Genomic DNA, 16131 nt, shown 5'->3' with positions numbered 1-16131 from the left:
CTATCCATTCATTAAGATTATGAGGAGGACTTGTAAATACTAGATTGGGATGAGCAAATACTTGATCTTGATTCATTTGTTCAGGAGGAGGATGTATTTCCTTGATTTTGATTCATAGTATTATTATGGGAGGAGTTGTAAATCCTTGATTTTGTTGATCTTGATTAAATTCAACGTCTTCAAGTTCTCTTAAAAAGTTCGCTTAATGTAGGGATATTGTAATTTTAAGAAAGAGACATCGTTATGGTGACATCATACTTGTAGTTGAGATTGGAGACATGATATTCATAAGAGTTGAATTTTTTTTAGTAGGAGAATTTTTTGTTGAATATACATTATTAATTATGGGTAAAGGGATGATTTTTGAATATTATCATGATAAGTATTCAAAGGACTTTTACCATCAATCTTTTCTGCTGTATCTTCATCCATGGGTTGTGGAGAATCTGGTGATGATGATGCGCGATTTTGATTTTCGATGAAACTTGTCTCAGAATTTGTCTTGTTATTTTTCTCAGTATTTAACCAATTCGGGATGGGTGTTTGTAGAGAGGGATATTCATTATTTTCTTGAAATTGATTTTCTTCTTGAAATTGATTTTCTTTTTGATTTTTTTTTGCTTTTAATTTTTTTTCTTTATTTCTTTTTATATATATATCGAACCGACTTTTGTTTCTTTTATCTTTCAAATAGAGTAAAAAATCTTCATATGACACGTCTGACTCCATTTTTTCTTTATAATAAAGAAATTTTTAATGAGCAAGCTCTTATATACTAACAGAATTTGATAAATAAAAATGTATTTCCTTTCATTTAATCTATTTATGGTATTATTATTACCCTGTTGAACTTGTACACCCTTGGTTTAGTGCCAGTTACAATCTGAATACCATTTTCTTAAATTTGGAATATAACCTTGACTTTCAAGTTGATTGATTAATTACTGGGTCTGAAGTTACTAATTGAGATGCTTTGTTTTGACGTCAATGAAGAATTTACATGTTTTATTACTATATATGCTTATTACATGCACGATAACCTTGAACGCTTCATATTTGCATTGCTTGAATTTTTTTGGTTTTTTTTTAATATTGGTGGAGTATATAAAAGACCTGTTATTTGAAATTGTACGCATTGAAGAACTAACGTGTCATATATTTGTTAAGTTTGTTTATAAAATGGAATCACAAGAATCAAACGCAAATACATCACACATTTCAACTCCAAATACATCTGAAGATGAAAGTCAAACACATCGCATTGGCTCAAAAGAAAATTTTATTATATCTATTTGATTGATGTAAAACATCGAACTTAGCGAAATTATAAAAACTTAACGATTTAGAAAACAAATACTTGACTTGCAGAGTGAATTAGAAGAAACAGAAAGCTAACGCAAAATGGAAAAAATGAGCGAGATTTCAAAAGAAATTCAAGCTTTAAAAGAGTTGGAAAAAGAAAACAAAATGAAATAAAACATATTGAATATTTAAAAGATGTTCAAGATTTACAAGATGAATGCGATTGTTTAAACAATTCGTTAACTGATTATGAAAAAATAAAAGAAAATACTCAAGTAAAATTAATATTAGCACAAGCTAAGTTGGGTGAAGAACTTCAAAGTGATGAAATATAGTTCATATAACAATTTTAATATAACTCTTCAAATATTTTGTTTAGACGATTAATATGCAACTGTTTTTCATTGTCAGACACGTCAACATCTAAAAAAATAAAGTATATATAATCTATAGATTTTCTAATTACTTTTTCCTTTTTTCTTCTTTCTTCTTCTTCTATTTGTTTTTATTTAGTTCATTTAAGATTTTCGTGCTCATTGTCATGACGTCAAATTTAATTGATTCTTTATTAATAAAGTCTATCATTCATCGCAAACTTCTTTCAAATATGGCTGTATCTTCATATATTTTCATTTATAATATTTTCTATTCCGTTGTTTATTTTTTCTATCGTCTTTTGTATCGTAATTTTCTCTTTCTTTCTGGCATTTTCCATCTTTTTGTTTGCTTTTGTTTTTTTATCTTTTGCGATAAGTGTATGCTTGCAAGTGTAAACGAGATAAATGCTTGATTTATAGATCAAATTTTTTGCAAATATAACCTTTTGACCCATGACATATTGGTTTACTTGTTTCACATATGTTAAAACTTACGATTTTTGTTATAACATAAACCACATCGATTATTCACTACATTAATGTGTTGAAAAAATTGCATTTAGATTTTCTAATAAAACTTTATATTTTTGATTTTGTTGAAGCTAGCAGTATCAGATTCCATCATCACCCATAAGATAATTGCTTAATAGATGTGATGACAGCAAATGGCTTTTGTTTCAGTTATTATTGGTGTTGTCTAAAATTTACAAAATTCTGTTTTGAATTTATTTGTAAAAAAATTGTTTCTTTATATATTAAAACTTGCGTTTTTTTGTCACAACACAAACTGCATCGATTGTTGGTAGTTGAAGGTTAAAGTGTGTTTTGTAACTCATTATGTATATATAATGGGTTTGACACAGACGGGGATTAATTAGTATAGATGATAGATATATAAATGTGAACTTCGCATCGACTCCCCAAGGGATTTATAGAGACATATTAGAGATGATGCACTCTGATTAAAGAACAAAATTACGATCAAGTTAAAGTACATCGATATTTTCAGGTGTGTAAGATGAAATCAAAGCAATCAAAAATTACAAAAGAACGCTTGAAAATATGTTAAATGTATAAAATTGTACAGAAATATTAGAATTTTACAAAATATTAATACAAATCATATTTCGATTTTGTTGAAGATAATAGTTTAATAAATGTGATGACAGCAGCAAAAGCAGTCTTTGTTTTGAGATATTATTAGTATTCTGTTTTGATTTAGGTGTGATTCTATATTAAACATACTTTTTGTTATAAGACACTCCTTTTGTTTATTAAAATACATAAGCGGTGAAATAATTTTTTGCATCTTTGTTTAAACAAAATGCATATTTTCGATTTTGTTGAAGTCAATGTCAGATTGTACCAGTCACAGGAATTATTGAAGATAATTGCTTAATAGACGTGATGACACTAAACTGATTTTGTTTAAGATATTATTAGTATTCTCTCAAGTTTATGGTATTCTTTTTTGATTTTGGTGTGATTCTATGGAATAAAACTTGCGATTTTTGTCACAACACAACAAATTTGATTAATATGAAATTTAAAAGGTGAAAATAATTTTTTTGTATCTTGTTTTAATACAAAACGTTCATTTCATTCTGTTGAAGTCATGTCAGATTGTACCAGTCACAGATGTTTAATTGATATTTAATTGATATGATGACAGTAAATGGGTTTGTTTGTGTTCTCAAATGTTCAGGGCAACTAGCAAACAAAGGTACAGTGTATTGAGATGTAGATACGACGTTCAAGGTGAACGGAAACAAAGGGTATTTTTGTTGTAACAGAGTATTTAAGAATGCGTAAATATCACAACTGCATCGAAGTTTCTCAGCCCTGTTGAAGTTATCTTGTTGGAAATCGGTGAAGTGAATCTTGTTGGAAATCGTTGACTGTTTTAGGAGACTTGTATGGTAAGTGTTTCCTTTATTTGAGCTAATTTTATTACCGCAATTGCATTAACGTTTCTCTAGTTACGTTAATAAATCTGAGAGTCTGGTCAACAGACCTAAGTCTCAAATAATGCTAAAGCTAACATTTTATATAATTTGCGTTTATTTACTATTTTAATAACACAATTGCATTTTTCTTTAAAATACTATTCCGAAAGACAATACATTATTTTGAAAGAAAGTTAAGAGTTATGTGTTACTTTTTTATTCACGAACTAATTTCTTTTCTCTAACTTTGCATGCAAGTCTATTTGGAACCTTCAAATACTATTGCAAAGAGACTTTACGTTGACTTTAGACTTACGCATAAGACTTACGTTGTTTGAAATAATAAAGGTAGAGGATTAATGCTATTTGGTTTTTATTTACAGATCAATTTCTTAATATCACAATTGCATTAGCAGCTATCTGGCTACGCTTCAAGTCTATTTATTGGAGACTAATAGAATCTGTTGTGGAGACTCTTCAAATACTATCGCAAGAACTATACGTTGTTTGAAATTAAGGTATGAATTTAATATTATTTGCTTTTACTTACGAAGTATGATATTATTTATGGAAAAAATTATAGATTTACAACATAATTGAGTATTCATGAGGCATCCCGATTTCAATGGTTATACATTTGATGAAAAGTTTTGGAACTATTACACCAATATCTTTGGTTACATATATATTTTTACATATGTAACCAAAGATATTGAAGTAATTTTCTGATAAAATGACAACAACATAATATATAATATACTTTTTAAATATATTTTTATAACTACAACATATTTGAGTATTTTTCTTCTCATTTTTACATTTTCTTTTGTACACTTTTTTAGTTCTTGGAAAAAACATTTTAGTTAATAAATCATTTGAAAGAGTATTTGCATCACACTGATGAAATAACATACTGGCTTTTTATTATAAAATATTATTTTAAAGACGTATATTAATTACCCACAGAATTTTTATAGCGGATGAAAAAACGATTTATTATAAAAGTTAGACATTATGAAAAGAACTTTTATGATGTTAAAGATCTAGATATTTTTATTTGCATAATGCAAAAAATCAGGGTATGGATTTTAAAAATGTATAATAGATTTTCATGTTAATTTTTTGCTAGGAAAAAATTATGAGGTATCTCGAAAAAAATAGAGTTATGATCTTATTTAAAGAACTAGGCGAAAGTAAATTTCAGAACTGTCAAAAGTGCTATTATTGCGTAAGGTTCAAGTTAACCTTAGCAAAATTAATACTGGAGTATATTGAAGCTGATTTCTTTCATTTTATTCGTGGAAAGATACAAAGAAAGGATCATTTTCAAATTAAAGACAATTTTCTATTAAAAATTTTGAAAAAAGGAAATATGGATTGTACTTTATTAAACCCAAATGGATTGTTGAATAAAATTTATGCAGATTTAAAAAAAGACGAAAATAATGATACTGAAGAAGAAGACAATTATATGGAAGAAGAAGAATATGACAATGATAAAATTGAATTTAATAAAAAGAAAGGTCAGAAAAGAAAAATAATATCTGACAAAAAAGCTATGAAACGAGTTAAACTAAATTAATGATATTTTTTTTTAATTAGTAATTTTTTGGAAATTGAATAATGGAAAAACATTATATCAAAAGTCATGTGGTGTTATAGATCACAATGGATATATTTTTTGTCGTGTTGGACATTTTGATGGACATACTTGTAATTTTTATTATAATCAATATAAACCACGAGTTGATATTAACTCTAACTATACAATGTATATAAATGAATATGCTATTAAAAATCAATTGTTTCATTTTTAAATGTTTTTTTTTTAATTTTTGTTGTTTTTATTAGTATTTCTTTGTAGATAACATAGTGACAAAGAAATTGGTTATATTTGATACCGTTTTTTGTGTATTTCACCCATTACATAAACCCGAAAGAATTAACGTTTATTATATTTTTTTTAGTTTAACGATATGGATTTTTTATCTATCCAAGTATTCGTCATTTTATTGAACGAATATCCCGGTCATCCATTGTTATATCCGCTGTATTTTGTATGCAGTTATTTATTAAAATTGAAAAGAACCTCGTCACTAATGAAAGTGCTTAAAATTAAGCCAACTGTAGAAGATTTAAAATATTCCCTTTATTTTAAATCTTTTTCAAATGATGAAAAATTCAAAACCGTTTACAAAAATGTAGATTTCATTGAAATTCTATATGGAACAGTAGGGATAATACGTTGTTGGGAGAATAAAAATACCGAACATCTTTATTTAATTTCGAGTTATTGGTTACCCAAAGTTTATATGCAACATAAAAAAATCTTATTATTTAATGAAAATTTTTGTTGCAGATATCATTATTTTAATGTAGATAAACGAAGTAATAAAATTTTATATGATTATTTCACCATTTATTTACATGATTCTCAGGTTGTAAAAAAAGATAGTTTTCATTTAGGTTTAGAGTGTAAAACGTTATATAGATATTTTTTTAAACATGTTAGTGATGTAAAAATTTATATATCTTGTAAAAAAATTTTTAATACAATTGAAAAAATAAAATTGAAAAATGTAAATAAACATGTAATTTATAATTTTTTAACAGAAAACGGAATTTATACGAATTATGCACGACATGTATTATATTGTAAATATTGTAATATATTGTTTGATGATTTTATAACTTTACTTGTTATAAAATGTAAACAATTAGAAAAACCTAATTTTACATTAACCACACGTAGTAATTTAACATTTGAACAATTGGGATTAATATTTGATAGAGATCCTAATTTTCATACGTCAACTTGTGATGATATTTTATTTATTTTAAAAAAAATGGACTTGATAGATACAAATTATTTTTTTCAAATTTTAATGGAAATAATTAATTAAATACAAATTTTCTATTTTTTCTATTTTCATTCATCATTGTCTTTAAATATCCACTACCCTTTTGTTTTATTTTTTTTATTGATCCTCTTATACAATAATTTTTCCTTTTTCTTTTCCTTTTACACATTTTTTGTTTCATCAGAAAAAAATTATCCCTTAATAATATATTATTTAATTTTTTTTTTTAACAATCCCACCTGTTATAGCTGGAACAATACCCTTTAATGCCAATCCTGCTAGTCCACCAATAATTCCTCCTTTTTGTGCTTTTTTTCTATATTTTCTTTTTTTAATTCTTTTTCGTTTTCTTTTATACATTTTTTTATTTTTATTTTTAAGAAAAGAATAAATAAGTAAAATAAATAGTAAGCAAATTCAATAAATATATGCATTGAAAGCAATATCTGTTTATTTATGCAGAAGTAGTACAAATGGTATAACATATATATAGATTTTTTTACAAAATCACATTTTTAAATTTCTGAAATAATGTTTTTTAAAATTACTAAAATAATGGGGAGACGTCAAAGAGGAGGGAGACGACAAAAAGGAGGATTTATTAAATTTTCTAAAATTCACAATACACTTAAGTCTGGATTTAAAAAAGCATTAAGTAAAAAACATTTAGCGTTAAAATCTGCAAAAGCTGCTAGAGCTATAGCAAAATCAGGAATACTGGGTTCTAAAGCAAAAAAAATTGTAAATTCACCCTTAATGGATAAAGCATTTGAAATTGCAAATAATCAATTGGGTAAAGGTGCATATAGAGGTCAGATGTATGTAAGGTAAAGAAGAAGAGGTCAAAAAGGAGGAATATTACCATTGTTAGCACCAATATTGGGGTCGATATTTTAGTTGAAATCAATTTGTGTACTTAATTAATTAATTAAAAAAACATTTATGTAAAATGTATTTTTATTCAATAAAAAATATTATTTATTTACAAAATATTTTACTTTTTACTTTTTTTTCCAATATTCTTACCATAATTAGTAAATATTTCTTGGTGTGGTTTAATGTTTTTTGATGATTTTAAGAAATAATTAAATTTTTTTCCAAGTAAAAACGAGTTGTTTTTAAAGGATCACGTATATCAAATTTTTATAAAAAAAAAACAATTTCAACAGTTTACCAGATTTTTTGAAACAATTTTCAAAAATATTACAATATTTGCTCAATATAGCAAAATTAACCGTAAATTCTGAGAATGATTTAATTAGATTTTTTTTCGAAAAAGCTCCGTTAGAACCTTTTTCAACATCCTTATTACCTTTAAAGGAATTTACTATACAGAGATTATTAGATACTTTTGAACATAATTTACAAAGTAATCTTTCAGAATTTTTAAATAATGACTGGGAAAGTAATGTATGTCTTATGATTGTCCCATTATCAATATAAAATGAGAAAATCTCATTTAGAAAAAAGACCAATCTGAAAACAAAACAAAAACTTATTTATAATTTAAATCCTGATGATGATAGTAGGTGGTAAAACAAATCGTCCAGTATTGAAACATCAAAGAGAAGTTAGAAATGGTATATTGCAAATTAAGTGTGACAAATTGCAAACTCAAGTTAAAATTGTTGTTTTGCTGTGGCTGTATTAGTTGGAAAAATGTTTATTAATAATGATGAGAAACTAACTATTTTTAAAAAAAATTTAAATAAAACAGTTGATGAAATAATTACTGTAGACGAAGTTAAATCATTTTATAAAGAAGCTAAATTATCAGAAGGAAGTGTCGCCATTAACCAATTAAATTTAGTTTACGAAAACTACTTAAAAAAAGATAATTTTCATTTGGTGATTTTTTCTAAAGATAAATTAGATACAATAATTTATGACTCAAGAGTGAGTAATCATGATTCCTTTCACATTAGTGATAAAATTATTTTTTTATGGTTAAATGATTCCCACTATGACTTAATCTTAAATCCTAAACTTTTTTCTAATTTAAAATTGGATTTATTTTGCTTTAAATGCATGCATTATTTGAAATTTGACGAGTATGCGGATTCTCATATTTGTAAAAATGAAGACACATGTTTAAAATGTTATTCAAACTGTAAAAAAGAAGCAAATTTTTCTATTCAATGCACCGAATGTAATATAATTTTAAATCATCAGATTGTTTCGGAAACATCTGTTTAATAAATTGTTTAAAAATAAGAATAGTATTAAAGTCACACCATGTCAAAATTTTTTTTGTAATACATGTAATAAAATTGTTCCAAGATTTTTCTTTGTTAAAAAAAATAAGGTTGTTTTACATGATTGTCAAAAAACATATTGTGCTCATTGTAGAAAATATTTGGACAAACAACATAAATGTCATATCAAACCCTTAGAATTTAATAAGTATAAGTCTACACCAACGTTATTTTTCTTTGATTTTGAAACAAAAACAGATGAAAATAATTTAATGATACCATTCTATTGTGTTGTTCAAAAAGTATGTCGTAAATGTGAAAAAATTCCATTTCATAAAAATTTTGAGTATTTTTTACCCGATATGGATTATATTACTGACTTATCAATTGACCCCGTTGACTGTTGTGGTTATCGTCAATTTGTCTTTGATTGTAATAATGATGATGTAACATCACGATTAGCTCAGTTTATGTTAGAACAAAAAAATTCTGTTTGGATTGCACATAATGGTGGTAGATTTGATACAATATTTTATTAAAATACTTATTGACAGAAAAAATTTAATTCCGAAACTGTTATGAACGGGAATAAAATTTTATCTTTAAAAATAAAAGAAATTAATCTGCAAATTATTGATAGTTATTCATTTTAAACATGAAATTAGCAGACTTTCCAAAATCACTTGAAATTGATAACATTGTAAAGGATATCATATCACCCATACAAATTTTTGATCTGACGTATAGGGAATATGATTGATAAAAAATACTTTGATATTTCAGAAGATGATAAAAACGATTTTAACACATGGTATGACAAACAATGTGAAAAAGAATACGTATTTCGAGATGCAATTTATTATTATTGTAGTAATGATGTTAATATTCTAAGGCTTGGATGTATAAAATTTTCAAATTTGATCTACAACATTACAAATATTTTGCCTTTTTACGACACAACATGCATAACAATTGCTGGTTTAACATTAAAAATATTTAGAAGTAATTATTTACAAGATGATAAAATTGCACAAATTCCATCATTCGGGCACAGGGGTAATACCATGCAAAGTTTAATAGCATTATGTTGGTTGAGTGAAGTTAAATCAGAATTAGATGAAATGGGTTACACTTTAGAATACAAACTATCCATTAATGGAGAAAGAAAAATTCTAGGTAGATTTGTTGATGGGTATTGTGAAGAAAACAATACTGTATATCGATTTCACGGATGTTTTTTCACGGTTGTAATAAATGTTTTAATATTGATGATTATAATACTTTGAAAAAAGAAAAGATGTATTTTTTACGAATGCAAACAAAACAGTTTTCAAAACAATTAATTGAAAATAATTATAATGTAGTCGAAATGTGGGAATGTGAATATTTAAAAGATAAAAATATAAGTGAAATAAAAAGTAGGAAAGAGGAATTTTTTAATGTATTACCGTTGCATCCACGTGATGCATTATATGGTGGTAGAACATCACCTCCATGTTTATATTATGAAGTGAAGGAAAATGAAAAGGTTAAATATGTTGACTTTACGTCATTATATCCATATGTTCAAAAAAAGTATGCATATCCTTTAAATCATCCCGAAATATATTTAGAGGAAGAATGTTTAAATATTGATGTCGGAAGTGTGTTTGTTAATTAAATGTTGTATATTACCCCTACTACACTTTTATTTCCTGTTTTACCCTTACGCATTGATAATAAATTAATATTTACACTATGTTACACTTGTGCTATGGAAAAAATCGAAAATGTAATCATAATGATGAGAAGAGAGCATTAAGGGGTACATGGACTAGTGTTGAAATAAATAAAGCTATTGAATGTGGTTATAGAATAATTAAAATATATGAAATTTATCATTATAAAAACAGGGTAAAATTTTCGAGGGTTTGTAGACAATTTTATGAAAATAAAACAAGAAAATAGTGGTATTCCTAAAGAATGTTATAATGAAACTGAGGATGAAACTGTTAATGAGGATGAAAAACTGTTAATGAAGAAAAATTAAATGAATTTATATTAGATTATTATGAACACGAAGGAATTCAATTAGATAGAAGTAATATTAAGAAAAATATATGTATTCGTACCATTATGAAAATGATTTTAAATTCATTATGGGGAAAGTTTGCACAAAATGATAATGTAGTTACAGTATCATTTATCAATAACTTATATGATCTACTGTATTTAGCAAACAATCATACTAACGAATTAACTTCTTTAAATATCGTGTCTTCGGATATTTTAAGAACAACACATAAAAAAAATGAAACATGTTCGTCAATTTTACCCAATCGTAATGTTGTTATTGCTTCTTTTGTAACAAGTTATGCAAGATTAGAGCTTTTAAATGTATTACATAAGCTGCAAGACAAAGTTTTATATTATGATACCGATTCAATAATTTACATTAGTGTTGATGGAAATGATATTAAAACGGGTAATTACCTAGGTGACCTTACTAACGAATTAAAAAATGGTGAATATATTAAATCATTTTGTTCTACAGGACCAAAAAGTTATTCTTTTAAAACAGATAAAATAATGAAATAGTGCATGCAAAAGGATTTTCTTTAAAGGGTGATGGGAAAAGAAAATAACATTTGATTCGATAAATGAGTGTGTAAAAGATAATGAAAAATAATTGAAGTAATTTATAAAGAAAAAATATCACGTGATAACCAACAAAATGTATTTTAAACGAAGAAGTGAAAAGTTTGCATTCACTTTTGATAAACGTATAGTATTAGATAATTTTTTTACAATTCCTTATGGTTATTTTTTAGATTGAAAATATGATATATAAACCAGTTGTAAAATTTCAACATCCTTTTATGATGACTATTTGTGGACCATCACAATGTGGAAAAACACATTTTATAAAAGAATTGATAAAATTTAATGATGAAATCTTTGAACCCCTTTTACAAAACTTTTATATTATTACTCGTCTAGTTATCAAGAAATGTTTGACGAAATAAAATCTATTATTAATGAACAAAAAAATACAGCCCTGCAAAATTACGAATTTATCAAATGCAAATTACACATACCCTCTGTAACTGACATAAAACAAAAATTAGGAAATCAAACATTAATAATACTGGACGATTTGATGATTAATGCAACGGATAATAAAGATAATACAAAAAAATTGGATGAAATTGCTACACGAGACTGTCATCATGAGGATTTTTCTATCATATTTACATGTCAAAATTTAAATTACGGAAATACAAAATTAAGAACAGCTAGAACAAATAGTCAATACATTATTGTATTCAATAATGTAGGAGATAATAGGAATTTAAAAACATTATTGTTTAATAAGGGTTTATCAAAAAATTTCATGGAATGTTTAATAGACGATATGAATGAGAATGATCATGGTTATATTGTTTTCGACAATCATATAAAAAGTAAACATAATGTAAGAATTAGGAAAGATATTTTTCCCAATGAACTGACAACAATATATGATGTAAATATTTAATTTTATTTCTGAAATATATTTTTTATCAAATAAATATAGTTCTTTTCGCTAAATGACTTGTATAAATAGAGAGTAAATTTTCAAATTATGTATAATACTTCTAACGAAATCATCTTATTTAAAAAAAAATGATTGTAACTTTTTTTGAGCATAATTACACTATACCCATTTTTCAATTTTGGTGTGAATTTGATCTGTTTGAAGATATAGTAAGTAAAATAGGAAAAGAAAATGTAGAAATCCCATTTGTCAATGAAAGAGACGAAGAGATATATATTGATGAAAACTTTGTCACGTCAGTTTGGAGCTACTTTCTTAAAAATTCATTGATTCCTGAACGAGGTAAACATTTTGTTTAAATGTGATGAAAAGATTTGAATTGCGTTCTCAAATATTTGATTTTTCTAAAGTTCTAAGCAAGCCTGATTTAAGAATTACCGAACTTCGTGTTTCATATAAAGATTTTGAAGAAGAAGAAAAAGAAAAGTGATGGTTGTCATAGTATTTTACAAGAACGATTATGAAAAAGTACGTTTTACATTGGATGAAGTTGTATTCTCGCTATTTATCAGAGTATTCATGATGCATCCTGATTTCAATGATTATACATTTGATGAACTTTATGTTATGAAAGAGTTTGTTGAAAAGTTTTGGGACTTATGTATTAGACATGGATATGTAAGCAAAGATATTGATGTAATTCCTGATAAAATGACAACAACATAATTTTACTTTTTAAATATATTTTTATAACTACAACATATTTGAGTATTTTTCTTCTCATTTTACATTTTCTTGCGTACACTTTTTAATTTTGGAAAAACATTTTAGATAAACTTAACAATTTTTATCATTATCTAAAGTCGAATTATGATTAATTACATTTAAAATATTCATTTTTAAACATTTTTGTAACAAAAAAAAAACACCAAACCCCACAAGTAGTTGTATTAATATTTTGACGTCTTTTATAAGAAAATATTTCAAAATTTAATTTTTTATCAGTTGCAAATTTTTTCCATCTTTTATTTTTGTAATGTTCTGGAGTTAATCCAAAACTATCAAAAAAATATAAATTTTTCCATTTTTCCACGCTGCTACCCAATGTTGACCTGGTTTATCACTAGTATCTGTATTCCATATCCATCCACCTTCTTTAAAATCTATTTTAGGGTAATAATCAGCTGGAAAAACACCTTTGAATTTTTTTTTAATAATTTTATTTTTATTTCCCAAATTTATTAAATTATCAGTTGTTAAAAACTTTCCCAACATACATTTTATATCCATTTTTTTATATATCAAATGTTTTATTTTCTCTCAATGTTTTTCGTCGAGAAAAATTAGAAAAACGGTGGGGTGTAGAACTCCCTAAATTTAAAGACGGTTCAGGAGTTAATAATAGTGGTATACGTGTAGATGATGATGTTGAAGCAGGAGATAGTAGTGATGAAGGACTAGATAAAATAGGTATTTGTGATGAACTTCGTCTTCTAGTATTGCTTGCATCAGAATTTATATACATCTCCTTAATTTTATTATTTTTAATATATGAAACCGGCATTCCTTTTCTTTTTAACTCGGGTAAAATAGATCTTAATTCATGTTCTTTGAGATTTAATGTTTTTCTATTAGATATTAAATCATTTACTAAATCAAAGTAGGTAAAATTAAATTTCTTCCCATTTATTTTTAAGTCTTTTTTGTGATGTTGTGCTTTTGACCCCTTATTATTATGTTTTAAAGGAGTACCCCACCATCTATATTTAAAGTATCACCATCATCCATTATATCATCTGTATCTACAACGTCCTCGTTTTCAGCTCGTCTTAAATCACTCGCTTTATTCAAAAATTAATTAAATTTCCTTTTCTTTTATTTTTCTTTCTTTTAATATATTATATGCTTTTATTACTTCATGTCTTTTTGTATTAGTTATCCCATTAATTAAATCATCTTCCTCACGTCTTCTCTTCAATTCTGCTAATAATTTATTTATTTGACTTGTGTCAACAAGACCAAATTTCTCAACACTATCATTTACCATTATTTTAATTATGTTATAAGCATCTTCTAATAAGTACCCTGTTTGAACATCTTCACATAATAAATGTTTTATATCGTCACTATGTTTTTGTTTTAAACTTCTTAATAACATTTTCTTATGAAATGGATTTATTTCTTCATGCAAAATTATTTTATCATTTAAAATATTTTTTAAAATAAAATCAAATTTTAAATATATTCTTATTTTAATTAATTTTATTCTATTTTCTACTCTAGAATTAATAAATAATTTCAAACTTGAATAATGTTATTTTTTCACTTTTTTCTTTTGTTTTGAAAATTGACTAATTTGACAATTGCTTTTAAAACCTCTTCATTTAAAATATTTTCTTCATCATCATCATCATCTTCATCATCATTATCATCGTTATCATCATCAAATTCATATTCATCATCATCATCAGAATCAAATTTTTCTTCATCAAATTTATTTTTTTCTTTAATTAAATTCTCTTCGTCTTTAACAATTTTTTCCGCATTTTCTTTATTATCTTCATTTTCCATATCATATTTTCCCATTCATTTACATTTTCTTTATCATCCATTATAAATAAGTAGGATTTATTACTGGATCAACGTGTATAATTTGTTTTTTAATGGAAAATCAATATCAATTACTTTTAAAGTTTTTCTTTTAAATTTTTTCTTTCTCTTTAATTTATATAATTTTTGTTCTTCTCATGTTGAATACACAACAATAATAACAAAATTAAAATCGATATTCAAAATATATAGGATTTTATATCCATAATTCATTTGATTTCTAAATTCTCCAAAAATATCATCGTATGTGCTTCAGTTAATGCTTTTTTAATTAATATCAAATCCGAAATCCCTGTATTCTGACCCGATAAAACTTCGGTGAAACTATCTTGATTAGGAGATAAATCAAACCCGATAATTCCACATTCAGACTTAAATCGTGCGTAATCAAAATTCATTTTTCATTTTTTATTTAAAATTTTCTTTAAATTCCAATATGCTTCTTCGACCGTAATACTCATGTGTTACTGCACGGTTAGTACGTGCACAACAATAACGGAAATTCAATAAATTATATAAGTGACAATTGAGTTGATGTGATCCATTAAATCTTGTTGTTTTTGAAAACTATAAAACTCTTGATGGTAAACCCCAGTGAATACATCATAACAGTTGATTGCTTGGGATCCAATAGGAAGAGTTTTGTAACAACTCTCATATTATTTACAAAATAATGACACTTTTATTTTTTGTATCAGTTTATTATTTATGGCTCTACTCAATTGTTCATTTGGTTTAAACATTCTAGTATTTATCTTAAAATCTTTAAGATGAATATCATAATTTTGGGGATTATCACCAGCTAATCCCATCAAATAATTTGTTTTATCTGCTCTTGCAAATTGAAATTTCAAATCACTAGCTGATGTAATCCATGTTGTTTTACCATAACCATTTATCAAAGTCATATCAAGTTGGTCTATAATTTTGCAAGTCTTATTATTTATAAGCTTTACTCGTGCATTTTTCCCATTTACATCAGCTCGATCATTACCAGCTGTATTATCCGCAATTTTATCTACTACATCCATTTTTCCACTCCCATCCAATATATCTAGATTTACAGACCCTAAATCACCACGTGATTCATGTGGTGTATATAAAATATTTTTTAAATACGAAATTCTATTATACTGATTAGTAATGTTATTTACTAAAACATCATTAATATATAAATTTATATTACACCGCATGTTAGTTAGAGGTCTTGGATAAACGCATATGTTTAAATCATTAAATAAAGTAGCACCAGCCATTAATTTTATTCTACCACTCATATCAAAGTCATCAGTTCTCATCAATCCATATTCGGATTTTGACATT

General features: G+C 25.6%; 1 long non-coding RNA gene across 1 annotated transcript; it reads right to left on the bottom strand.

Annotated features, from left to right (window-relative positions):
• Nucleotides 1-1263: 1263 nt before the first annotated feature.
• Nucleotides 1264-8321, bottom strand: LOC124458130. The gene is made up of 3 exons (XR_006953024.1): nt 8311-8321; nt 1536-1545; nt 1264-1333 (listed from the first exon to the last, which is right to left on the bottom strand). It is a non-coding gene; the product is annotated as an uncharacterized LOC124458130 (long non-coding RNA).
• Nucleotides 8322-16131: the final 7810 nt, after the last annotated feature.

The sequence above is a fragment of the Xenia sp. Carnegie-2017 genome, unplaced genomic scaffold (assembly GCF_021976095.1).
Source record: "Xenia sp. Carnegie-2017 unplaced genomic scaffold, XeniaSp_v1 HiC_scaffold_6, whole genome shotgun sequence".
NCBI lineage: Eukaryota > Metazoa > Cnidaria > Anthozoa > Malacalcyonacea > Xeniidae > Xenia > Xenia sp. Carnegie-2017.
The sequence above is the reverse complement of the archived record's forward strand: the minus strand, read 5'-3'. Positions and strand labels throughout refer to the sequence as shown.